The sequence below is a fragment of the Canis lupus genome, chromosome X (genome assembly GCF_048164855.1).
Source record: "Canis lupus baileyi chromosome X, mCanLup2.hap1, whole genome shotgun sequence".
In the NCBI taxonomy this organism is placed as follows: Eukaryota; Metazoa; Chordata; class Mammalia; order Carnivora; family Canidae; genus Canis; species Canis lupus.
Genome location: NC_132876.1, coordinates 93,190,333 through 93,203,134, shown reverse-complemented (window position 1 = coordinate 93,203,134; position 12,802 = coordinate 93,190,333). Strand labels below are relative to the sequence as shown.

Sequence of the window (12,802 nt, the reverse complement as noted above, 5' to 3'; positions counted from 1 at the left end):
CGGCTGCCCAAGACCCCCCAGCCCGGCCGGGAGCTCCCGCAGACCCACCTTCGCGGCGCGCGCTTCCCTCCAGAGGAGGTCGGGCTCCCGGCTCTGCGGACCCGCCTGGCGACCTCGCCTCCGGCGGCGGGGCGCGCGGCTGCGGCGCCCGGGGCATGGCTTCGGCGGGCAGCGGCATGGAGGAGGTGCGCGTGTCGGTGCTGACGCCGCTGAAGCTGGTGGGGCTGGTGTGCATCTTCCTGGCGCTGTGCCTGGACCTGGGGGCCGTGCTGAGCCCGGCCTGGGTCACGGCCGACCACCAGTACTACCTGTCCCTGTGGGAGTCCTGCCGGAAACCCGCCAGCTTGGACATCTGGCACTGCGAGTCCACGCTCAGCAGCGGTGAGGGCCCGGCGCGCCGCGACCCCTGCCTCCCGGAGCCCGGGACCGCCCCGCGGCCCGGACGGCCACCGCCTCTCGCCCCCACCCACCCACCCCTGCCGCGTCCCCGACCCGCCCGCCCGGGGCCGCCCCGCTCCGCTCCGTCCTGGCCCTCCGCGGGCCCCTGGGCTACATGGGGCCGCCTCCCTGACCCGCGCCCCTCCCCGCCCGCCCCCCCCCCCCCCCCCCCCCCCCCCCCCCCCCCGGCTCCTGGCCGCCGACGCCAGTGCCACGGGCGCCCCACGCCCCCACGCCCTCTCCGCCCTCCCGTGGCCGTTCCGTGGGCCCCGGAGTAACGCGTATGCTGTTTGCGGTAATTGATCCCCTTTAAGGCGAGAACCCTGCGGTTGTGTTCAAAATGCAACGCCTTCCACGCTCTCGTTAAAAAGGACAAGCGAAACCGCCCCAACTGCACCAGGACGCCCCGCGTTCTCTGCTCCGTCTTCCCCCTCCTCTCTCAAGGAGCAATTTGCCTGACTTTACCTCGTAGTGCCCACGTTTCTGGCAGCTCTACTCCACTTTGTCTCGGTTTTCCCTGGGGAGTTTCGGTTTGGCTTTTATTTCCTTAAATTTTTGAGGGGAATGGAGAATTAGAAGAGAGACAGGAGTAATTTCCTTTACGTGTGTGTGTGTGTGTGTGTGTGTGTGAGAGAGAGAGAGAGAGAGAGAGATGCGTTTTTGGTTGTGAGTTGCACTTCTTTCTCTCCTTCTCCAAATATCTTATGTCTCCTCCAGATTTTTCTTTTTCTTCAAGAACTACTTACAAAAGCCTGGAACTTTATAGTTTACTCACCCAACTCTAAAAGCTGCAAACAAACAAACAGATAAATAAATAAATAAATAAAAATAAATAAATAAAAGCTGCAAACAGATCTGTACTGTGAGAGCTCCTAAGACAGAATTGATTCTTGAATTAGATCTTGGAAAGGAAACAAAAGTACTATAAAGGACATTATTAGAATGATTGTTGAGTGCAAATAGGGATACATCTACTACATAGTAGTTAAGTAATTTTTTTTTTTTTTGGAAATACACAGTGAAGTTTCTATGATATATGCAGCTTACTAGTAAAAGTGTGGGGAAGGGAAAGAAAACATAAAGCAAATGTGGCAAAATGTAATTGGCAAATATTAAGTAAAGGGCATTTTTGTATTCATTCAACTTTCCTGTAAATTTTAAATTACTTACATTTTTTTTTTTTTATTACTTACATTTTTTAAAAAGATTTTATCTATTTATTCATGAGAGACACAGAGAGAGAGGCAGAGACACAGGCAGAGGGAGAAGCAGGCTCCAGGGAGGGAGGCGGATACCAGGCTCGATCCTGGAACTCAGGATCATGCCCTGGGCCAAAGGCAGGTTCTAAATTGCTGAACCGCCCAAGGATCCACAAATTACTTACCTTTTTAAGTTCAAAATAATATTGTTCACTAGCATAAAGTACTTTCACACAATGCATTTTGAACAAGTACTGGCCTTTCCTTTAAAAGAAATTAGGAGGAAAAGTCATTAGCTTTGTGAAAACTAGAGAATATCTAAAACTTACATTCATTGAAAAAATACAATATAGAGGACAATATAGATTTTGTGCATGTTTTGAAAACATGAGCCATATTGCACTTTAAACATTTCATGATATTTGGTATAGATAGTGAAGGTTCTAAATAACATTTAGATCACATTTACAAATGGCACTTTATTCTCTTTAGAGTACATAATAGCTTATGATTGCTCTAGGAATGTGGCTACTTTAAGACAAAGCCACTTGTGTTGAAACACACACATACGCACAATGATCCACACACTCACAAAAAATCACGTGAAGCAATAAACAAATGACACACAAGATGTATTTGATTGTCTTCTAGTACATCTGACATCACTTGTTTAGCAACTAATGTTATTTTCATGGTCGGTGCACAAGAATGGATCTTTATATAATGGCTATGTTGGGTATTGTCATTTCCAACTCCAGAGCAGTTCCACAGAATTTAGACCACTGCCTTTGGCTTTCCCACCCCTGCTGTCCTTGAATAGCATGCCATCTACAGTAAAGAGAGGTAAGGAGGAGTATTCTTAGAGTGGGGAGAGGAGTTCAAAGATAGATAGGTCTTTTTTTTTTTTTTTTTGTACAAGAAGTCAAAGATTTTAAAACAGTGTCAATATCTCTTAGGTTCCTTCACCCTTCCTCACTGATTAGGCAAAGTGAGGTGATGATATTGGTAACTTTCCCCATCAGAGCCTCGTGTGAAACAAGCACTTCCCCCTTGCTAGGATGATCAATCTCCGCTCAGCAGAGTCCTGTGGGAACAGAGCCCTCAAAGCCCGACCCACACAGACCCACACATGGGGAAGCGAACCTGGCTCTCCTAGCCAGGTGTATTCTTAGATGCCGCTTGCAGAGTTCCTCACAAAGGTAATTTGTGATCAATTTGTAACTGAGAGCGATGCACACAATTCGAGAATGCAGACTGCAAACGTACATCCAAAGGTAGGCAAAACTGTGAACGTTTCTTACAAATTGCCAATACACTTACAGTTTTCTCAGTATTTTCAAAAGCTTCTCTTGCTTCTTCAAACGTGCAGATTTCTTCTTTGCATTCACGATCAACGTTGCCCTGTCTTATTTCTTCAAAAAGTCCATTAGCTCTTGGGTAGCGTTTCAATACTGAATTGGCTTTTTCTCCTGTGAGGAAAACTAAGAAGAGAGAAAATCAAAAGCATAAAATTATCATTTGAAAAACATGTGGAAGCTTCGCATACAAGGTGGAAACTGCTAGGTGCTCTTTAGAAAACACAACCAGCATCCTAAACCTCTTCCCCTGAGTCAGCAATGAAAGTACGAAAGTACGTACGTTTAGCTCCAAATCGCCACCTCTGCTGTCTTCCTCCTCCTGTGAGCATGCCCTTTGAGTAGCACTTGCCCTGGGTAGGGACAGTGACATAATTCACAGTTAGATTCAGACTTTAGCACATTCCTGCCAGCCATTGGTATTTAAATATAGTAATAGTGATTCCACTACTTATACTCTTTGTTGTAAGTGGATGCCCCCAGGCATTCTGCTGTTGGGCACTGGCAACCAAGTCAAAATCCAGTCTCCGGACCACCAGTCTTTGTTCCCCTAAATAAAAATAAATAAACCTAGTAATACAGACCCAGAGAACCCTTACTTATATGAAAAGAAGAGCTGGCAAAACAATATCAAGAAGTTAAGATTAATTTGGCCATAATTTATTCCAAGGATTACTAAAAATAATTTTGTTCTGGATGTAGTTAAGTTAAATATATCATGACACTTTAACATATCTAACCCCATTTCACTCTCTTTCTGAAAAAGGAAATGATTCTTCATGATATATAGAGATATTACATACAAAAAATCAATGTACACCCAAGATATCCTTCCTATACATAAAAAGGCAATAGGTGGGGGCACCTGGGTGGCTCAGTTGGTTAAATGTCTAACTCTTGATTTCAGCTCAGGTCATGATCTCAGGGTCATGAGATCAAGCCTGCATTGGGCTCTGTGCTCAGCAGGGAGTCTGCTTGGGTTTCTCTCTCTCCCTCTGCCCCTCTTCCCTGCTCTCTAAAATAAATAAATAAATCTTTTTGGAAAAGGGCAATGGCTGGGGCACCTGGGTGGCTCATTCAGTTAAGCATCTGCTTTCTGTTCAGGTCATGATCCTGGGGTCCTGAGATGAACCCCAAGTCAGGCTCCCTGCTCAATGGGGAGCCTACTTCTCTCTTTCTCTCTGCCCCCTCCCACTTGCACTCTGTCTCTTGTGCTCTCTCTCTCTCAAATAAATAAAAGATATTTAAAAATAAATAAATAATGGAGGCCAGAGGCAATGGGATATTCAAATTGCTGCAAGGAAGAAAATGTCAACCAAAAACACTAATATATTGAGCAAAATTATCATTTTGAAATGAAGGTAAAATAAAGATGTTCCCAGATACATGAAGACTGATAGAAATCATTGCTAATAGCCTTGCTTTATAAAAAATCTAAAAGTTCTTCTATCTGAAAGGAAATATCACCAGGCTGTGACTAGAATACACACAAATTGTTTTTAAAGGGAATTGTCTAAAGCAATAATTATAATAAACCATTGTATTGTTAGGTCTATAATATACAGATGTATGTAGCAATGATAGTGCAACTGAGGATACAAAGAATGGAGCTATGTTGGAACAAAGTTTCTATGTTTTACTGGAGTGTATTTGTATTTTCTTTTTTTATTTCCCTAAGTAGTCTCTAGGGCCAATGTGGGGCTTGAACTCCTGACCCCAAGATCAAGAGCCAGCCAGGTGCCCCTGGAATGTATTAGTATTAAGGTGAAGTAGACTGTGCTAAAATACATATTGTGATCCCTAGAGAAATGAATAAAAAATCACTTTAAAACATAAGAATGAAAACCAACAAATGAATTAAAAAGGTATAGTGGAGAATATCTATTTCATACAAATGAAGGGACTAGAGGAAGAATAGAGAAACAAAAGACAGGAGATTCACAGGAAACATATAACAGTATGGCAGATATAAATCAACCATATCAATAATAACATTAAAAGTAAATAGATTATATAATCAAAAGACAGATACTGCCACAATGGATAAAAAGAATATCCAACTATATACTATTTACAAGAGATACACATTATATTGAAAGGCATGAATAGTTTGAAAGTAAAAAGGAGTTACGTTATGCAAACAGTAACCAAAGGAGAGCAGGAGTGGCTATACCTATCTCAGGGGAAAAAATGTACATGAAAACACAAACTCTTTTCTTTTTTTTAAAGATTTTAATTATTTATTCATGAGAGATATATATAGAGAGAGGCAGAGACACAGGCAGAGGGAGAAGCAGGCTCCATGCAGGGAGCCCGATGCAGGACTCGATCCTGGAACTCCAGGATCAACCCCTGAGCCAAAAGCAGATGCCTAACTGCTGCACCACCAAGGCATCCCGAAGACACAAACTCTTACTAGAGGCAAAGAGGCACATTTTATAGTGATAAAAAGTTCAAATCATCAGGAAGAGATAATACTATCAATGCACATATGCATAACCAGAAAGCCTCAAATACATGAAACAAAACCTACAGAATTGAAGGATGAAATTGGAAGTCGGAAATGATAGTTGGAGATGGCAATTCCTACTTTTGTAACGGATAGCATAACTAGGAAGAAAAGCAGTAAAGAAATAGAAGACTTTACTAAAACTATCAACCAGGTAGGCCTAACAAAAATCTATAGAACGCTCCACCCAACAAGAGCTGAATACTTCTTCCCAAGCACTCATGACATATTCTCTAGGATACACCATATTCTAAGATGAGCCTCAATCAATTTAAAAGGATTGAAGTCATAACAAAGAATGTTCTTTTTTTTATTTTTATTTTTTTTATTTATGATAGTCACAAAGAGAGAAAGAGAGAGAGGCAGAGACATAGGCAGAGGGAGAAGCAGGCACCAGGAGCCCGACGTGGGATTCGATCCCGGGTCTCCAGGATCGTGCCCTGGGCCAAAGGCAGGCGCCAAACCGCTGCGCCACCCAGGGATCCCCAAAGAATGTTTTTTTTACCAAAATGAAACAAGATTAGAAATCAGTAACAGAAGACAACTTGAGAAATTCACAAATACGTGGAAATGAAACAACACACTTCTAAATAACCAATATGTCAAAGAAGAGATCACATGGGAAATTAGAAAATACTTTGAGATGAATGAGAAAGAAACATGGCATACCAAGAAATATGGAGTGCACCATATGCAGCGATGAGAGAAAAATGTATAGCTGCAAATGGTCACATTAAAAATATATATCTCGGGCAGCCCAGATGGCACAGCAGTTTAGTGCTGCCTTCAGCCCAGGGCGCGATCCTGGAGACCCGGGATGGAGTCCCAGATCAGGCTCCCTGCATGGGGCCTGCTTCTCCCTCTGCCTGTGTCTCTGCCTCTCTCTCTTTCTGTGTCTTCCATGAATAAATAGATAAAATCTTTAAAAATAATTAAAGAATTAATACCTATTCTTTAAAAAAAAATAAAAATATATCTCAAATAAACATTCTATGTTTTAAAAGATTTTATTTATTTATTTATGAGAGATGCACACAGAGAGAGAGAGAGAGAGGCAGAGACACAGTCAGAGGGAGAAGCAGGCCCCATGCAGGGAGCCTGATGTGGGACTTGATCCCGGGACCCCAGGATCACGCCCTGGGCCAAAGGCAGGTGCCAAACCGCTGAGCTACCCAGGGATCCCCTCAAATAAACATTCTACATTTTAAAAAAGAGAGAGAAAGTTCAGAACCAAATAAACCCAAAGCAGGCAGAAGTAAGAAAATGTTAAAGATGAGAAAAGAAGTAAAAGCAACATAGGACAGAAAAACAATAGAGGAAACAATATCAAGTGGGGTTCTTTTGAAAACCAACAAAATTGACAATATGTAGCTAGACTGACCAAGAAAAGGAAGAAAGAGACAAGTTATATACGGAATGTAAGAAGGACATCACTGCCTTGTTCATAGAAGCAAAAAAGGGAATATTGTGAACCAGAACTACATATGCCACCTAGATGAAATGGACAACTTCCTAGGACAAACTTCCAATATAAACTTCAGAAACTGACTCAAGAAGACTCAAGAAGAACTAGAATATGTCATCTGACCTACATAAGAGCAAATTGATTAGATTAGTGATTTAAAAACTTTTCACAGTCAAAAGTCCAGGCTTTTGATTTTTAAAAAATATTTTAAAAGAACTATTACCTGTTCTTCACAAGCTCATTTGAAAAATAGAAGAGAGACTATCTCCACATTTAATGAAGCCAATGTTATCGTGAGCGCAGAATCACACAGAGGTATCACAAGAAAACTACAGACCAATATCCTTTATGCAGAAATCTGGATTTGGTTTGTAAGCCATAGTTTGACAACCCATGCTATAAAACAAAGCAGTTGGCGATCCCTGGGAGGTTCAGTGGTTTAGCGCCTGCCTTTGGCCCAGGGCACGATCCTGGAGTCCCGGGATCGAGTCCCACGTTGGGCTCCCGGCATGGAGCCTGCTTCTCCCTCCTCCTGTGTCTCTGCCTCTCTCTCTCCCTATGTCTATCATAAATAAATAAATAAATAAATAAATAAATAAATAAATAAATAAATAAATAAATAAATCTTTTAAAATAATAATAAAAAAATAAAACAAAGCAGTTTGTGATAAATCAGCAAAATGGGTAAAACTGTATGTGTATGTGTGTGATTAGTAATTCTTGATTCAATAACTGTAATTGAAGTTAGAGTAAATTTTTTTGTGTGATTGGTCCAGTACTTGCATGATTATATGACTGAGTTGTGGAAATTGAGGCATTATTATTTTCCAGCTCTCCAAGTGATTCCACAGGGAAGCCGTGTTTGAATACCAAGATGTTAGTTAAACCAGTGTTTTTCAAACTTCAGTCTGCATATTCATCACCTGGGATCTTGTTAATGTGGATTCTGATTCAGTAGTTCTGGAATGGGGCTTCTAATTTTGCACTTGTAACAAGTGCTCATGTGAGACTAACACTTCTGGTTCCTAGACTACACTTTGAATAGTAGCAAGGTACTACACTGAGTTTCATAGTCTGGGATGTCTAGATCCTCCCCAGAAGACTCTGGTGTGCATGTTCTGAGATGTGCCCTGTGCCTCAAGATTTTTAAAAGCTTCACAGGTTGACTCTAAAGGCAGAAAAGCTTAAGAGCCTGAAGTTCATGATGTTTTAATTTATTTTAATTTTTATATTATCAGTAGCTCAAATATTGTTCTTTTTGCCATTTCTCACCCCATTCTACACCTGTTCATGTCAAAACATCCATATGTATGGTGAGAAACAGAGTGAGGTGTTTATCCCTTTGTTTTTATCCATCTCTGAGGAGTGATATGTAGTTCCAGATGGAAAGAGAAGTATCAGGCAAATTGGACTGGGGAAGAATAAGGAAAACGTGTTCTAGGAGGCCATTTAAAAGGAAAGCTGGTTTAGACAAAATAGGATTACCACAGAAAGTTGTCACAGTAAAACTCACTTCTGGCCCTGAGCTTGGGGCAACATAAACACAAATCTTCCTTGTTGAGTTCTGGCTGCACCCAAGGACCAAAGAAACTACAGAGTACTGTTTTGTTTTTTTTTTCCCCTTCCCTATATGCAAGGTGACATAGTTGGCTAAAATGCGAGAGAGATTCCCAGTGGCAAAATATAGACATGCAATCTTTTCCCCAAAACACAAAACACACAAATGAACTTATAAGTTGAGTTAAGGATGATGATAAATATGGTGATGATGATGATGACAATGGTGATGGTAATGTAGATAGTACATAAATTACTTACATTGTGCCAGGCACTGTTTTAAGAGATTTACATACCTTAACTTAATTAATATTCACAGAAACCCAGTGTAATTGACACTTTAATTAGCCTTATTTTAAGTGTGAGGAAACTGAGACACAGAGAAATTAAATAATATATCCAAGTTCACCCAAGATGAGTGGTTAAGTTGGGATGTGAACCCAGGCAATCTGAGGTTAAGAAACCATTATAGCAAAAATGCCTCTCAAAAACAGGAAAGTAAGAAGGGTCCTCAGCAAACTGATAGTTTTAAACACACAAATAGATGCCTGCCCTGTGCTTCCTCATATCTCTGGCAGGGATACATATTAAAGTATATAAATAAATATGCAAAATCTGAGACAAAGCCAGGGAGAGGAGAAATCCTCAAAGTAGGCAGAGAAGGAAATAGCAAAAAGACCAAATGTGACTAGGAATAATAGAGGGTAATAACATCTTCTGGAAACTAAGCTTAAAGGACCATAATACTCATTTTTAAGAAAGTATTAAAGCACGGTCATGGGAAAATGTGAAAGCAGATTACTGCTTAGCTAGAGTTATTCGTATTTTACTAAATACTTCATAGCAATCTGTTAGCTTTTTTTTAAAGATTTTTTTTAAAGATTTATTTATTTATGATAGACATAGAGAGAGAGAGGCAGAGACACAGGAGGAGGGAGAAGCAGGCTCCATGCCGGGAGCCCAACGTGGGACTCGATCCTGGGACTCCAGGATTGCGCCCTGGGCCAAAGCTAAACCGCTGAGCCACCCAGGGATCCCCCAATATGTTAGCTTTAAAGAGATTCACGCTACCCATGTATCTTTGATTACAAGATGCAAAATTCATAAATTTTAAAATTTGATCTTTGTAAATTACACACTGTACAGAAGAAACAAAATGTTTTGAGTATTTTTTCCTAGATAGAATAACCTTAAGATTTACATGGGTACAGATTTCATCCCATCAGAGAGTGGACCCAGAGAGCGGAGGAGTTTTTAAAGGAAAGCAGAAGAAAATATCCATAGAGATGCATCTATCATTTCCTTGGGAAATCTTTTTACTAAGAAATAATTTCTTTCTACCCATAGCCACAAACTATGGGTAGAAAGAAATTGGAAAGAAAGAAAGAAGTTATGACTAACTTCTTTCCACATCTTGAGAGGAGCAACCAGAAACCACACTTACTTCAGGAACAGGCTGCCTTGGGGACACTGGGTATGGGCACAGATGGTCACAGTCTGGAATGAGCTAATGGTCAAGGTGGGGCCAGCAGCCCTCTGGGTGTTGTAACACCTCAACCCATCCTCTAACGGTAGCTGCCTGGGCACGGGGCTGGCCGTGCCTCACTCTCTCTACACTTCTGCTGACCTTATCCAGTCCCATGATCTTACCACCATCTGTGACTGATATCTCTCATATATGTCTGTTTCCAAACCCGACACCCCACCTGAGCTTCAGATTCATTTTTCTGACTGCCTGCATGAGAGTTCCATTTGCATATGTAATAGGCATCTCAGATTTTATGTGACATGCCTTCCCCACCCCTGGTGTCCCCCTGCAAACATCCTCAAATTAATAACTATCATTACCATCCAGTCAGGTGTTCAAGTACAAACAGCAGAACCTAGATGATTTTCCCCATTTCTCATTCTTCCCGTGGTTCATGAGCAAATCTTGATTCATCCAAATCCAACTAGACTTTGTCTCTACCACCTCTTACTCAGCTTCTACTCCAGTTCAGCCACCAGTGTCTTTCACTGGATCTGCTACAGCATCTCCTGACTGGTCTCCCAGCTTCAACTTTTGCCCACCCCCTAAATTCTTCAAAGCAGCCAGATCACTGGCTTAACATTCAGGGAAATTTATTCCCCTTCATATTCATATTACAAATTTGAGCCTCAAACTTGACCTTGTGTTTGTCAGCCATTCTAGCAGGTAATTTGGGGTTTTGGATACTCCTACTACATTAATGGAAGAAAGGGTACAGTTGAAGGAGAAAACCGTGTTTGGATATTGGGTAAGGGCAATACGCATGGTGACCTAGAAGTCAGGTACCTGTCTATGGGAAGCCGGGCTAAGATTCAGTTACATTGTTCCTGTTGCTACCCAGAAGCAACAATGATTAACATTTGCATATTTTAGTAAGCTAAATGTTTTCAGATAAAGTTGAAGACTCCCTTTAATACTAGACTAATCCCATTCTTCACTTTTTCCATAGGGACCATTACCGTGGTGAATTCTAGACCATGTTGTTTCATACTTTTACCATACACATGCTCCCATTCACACCGGGTCCCCAGGCCACCCTCCTCACTCCACCCCATCCCTGCTTCCCCATATAGTTTAAAAAAAAAAGACTTTATTTATTTGTTCATAGAGACACAGCTAGAGAGAGAGAGAGGCAGAGACACAGAGGGAGAAGGAGGCACCAATGCAGAGAGCCCAATGCGGGACTCGATCCCAGGTCTCCAGGATAACACCCTGGACTGCAGGTGGCGCTAAACCGCTGTGCCACCGGGGCTGCCCGCCCCACATCGTTTATAAAGGGAAGATGGATTTGTTTTCCAGGTTCCATGGAGTACCTTTCCTCTCCATCTTCAGAGATCCTGAGCTGCATACAGATGGGGCAGGGGTGGGTGGAGAGACTCCTGAATACCTGTTGTAAAACTTAAAAGGTGAAGGGTTTGCGCGGGAATCAACCAGAGAGCTTTTTAAAGTTTTGAACCAAATAACTTTATTGAAACCAAACAACTTTATTATTTATTTATTCATTTATATTTATTTATTTATTTATTTATTTATTTATTTATTTATTTATTTATTTATAATTTATGGCAGAACTGGAAGAAAAAAACCTGAAGGTTCTGCCAAGGCAATACTGCAACATGCACGCTCGGCGGGGCGCCCAGGGGAAGTCGCCCTGGGCCCTGCCCGGGGGAGGTGTCCGTGCCAGGTCAGTTCTCTTTGTGGCTGTGGCGCAGGGTGAGCCTGTCGAACGGGTACTCGGCCAGGCCGGCTTCCGGGGCCCCCACGCTGCGCAGGCTGGTGCCGTAGCCTCCCAGAGCTCTTGGATGGCCTTGCCTCGCTCGCTCGCTCGCTCGCTCACGGAGGGAGCGGGCCTCCAGGAAGTCGCAGAGCTGGGCGTCGTTCTGGTCGGTGGCCAGCCGGTGCAGGTCAGGTCGAGCAGGCAGGCTCTGGTTCACGCGCTTCTCCAGGTGCAGGGCGCACTCCGTGGCCCTCGGGCCGCTCTCCCAGGCGTCGCGGTCGGGCTTCTTGACGTCGCGCAGACGGATGCGGCCCCCGCGCCGGTTCTGCAGCTCCACGAGCATCTCGGCGTGCTGGGTCTCCTCGCGGGCCTGGCGCTGGAAGAAGCGGGCCAAGTTCCTCAGGGCCCCGTCGTCGCGGTCGAAGGAGAAGGCCATGGACTGGTAGACGTAGGAGGCGGACAGCTCCAGGCTGATCCGGCTGTCGACGGCGGCCTCGCAGTCGGGGTGGTAGTTCTGGCGAACCTGGGAGATGGGCGCGGCGGCCACGGCTGGCGGCCCGGGCGGCGGGGCGGGGGCGAGGGCGGGGGCGGGGCGAGGGCGAGGGCGGCCACGGCGCGAGGACAGGCCTGCGGCGCCAATGGCGGTGGCGGCAGGTCCGCGGTTGGTGTCCAAGCTCGGAGCCCAGGAGAGCCTCGTGGCGTCGCCTGCGGTGCGATGCGGCAGGAGGGAAGTCCCTTAAAGTCCGTTGTTGTGGAGGTGGGAGGTGGAATCCGTTAGGCGGGGGGGCGGGGTCACGGCGCAGGGGCGGGGCGAGGTGAGGGGGCGGGGCGTGCTCGGCGGGGGGTGGGGCGCGGGGCCACACCCACCTGCTCAACCACTGAGCCACCCAGGTGTCTCACAAACTTCATTTTTTTTAAAAGATTTATTTATTTATTAATGAGAAACACACAGAGAGACGCAGAGACACAGACAGAGGGAGAAGCAGGCTCCATGCAGGAAGCCCAACATGGAACTCGATCCCGACTCTCCAGGA

The 12,802-nt window shown here is 44.0% G+C and overlaps 1 protein-coding gene across 1 annotated transcript in view; it reads left to right on the top strand.

Annotated features, from left to right (window-relative positions):
• PRRG1 (proline rich and Gla domain 1) overlaps positions 1–12,802 on the top strand; it is a 280,952-nt gene that overhangs the window by 827 nt on the left and 267,323 nt on the right. The window lies entirely within an intron of this gene.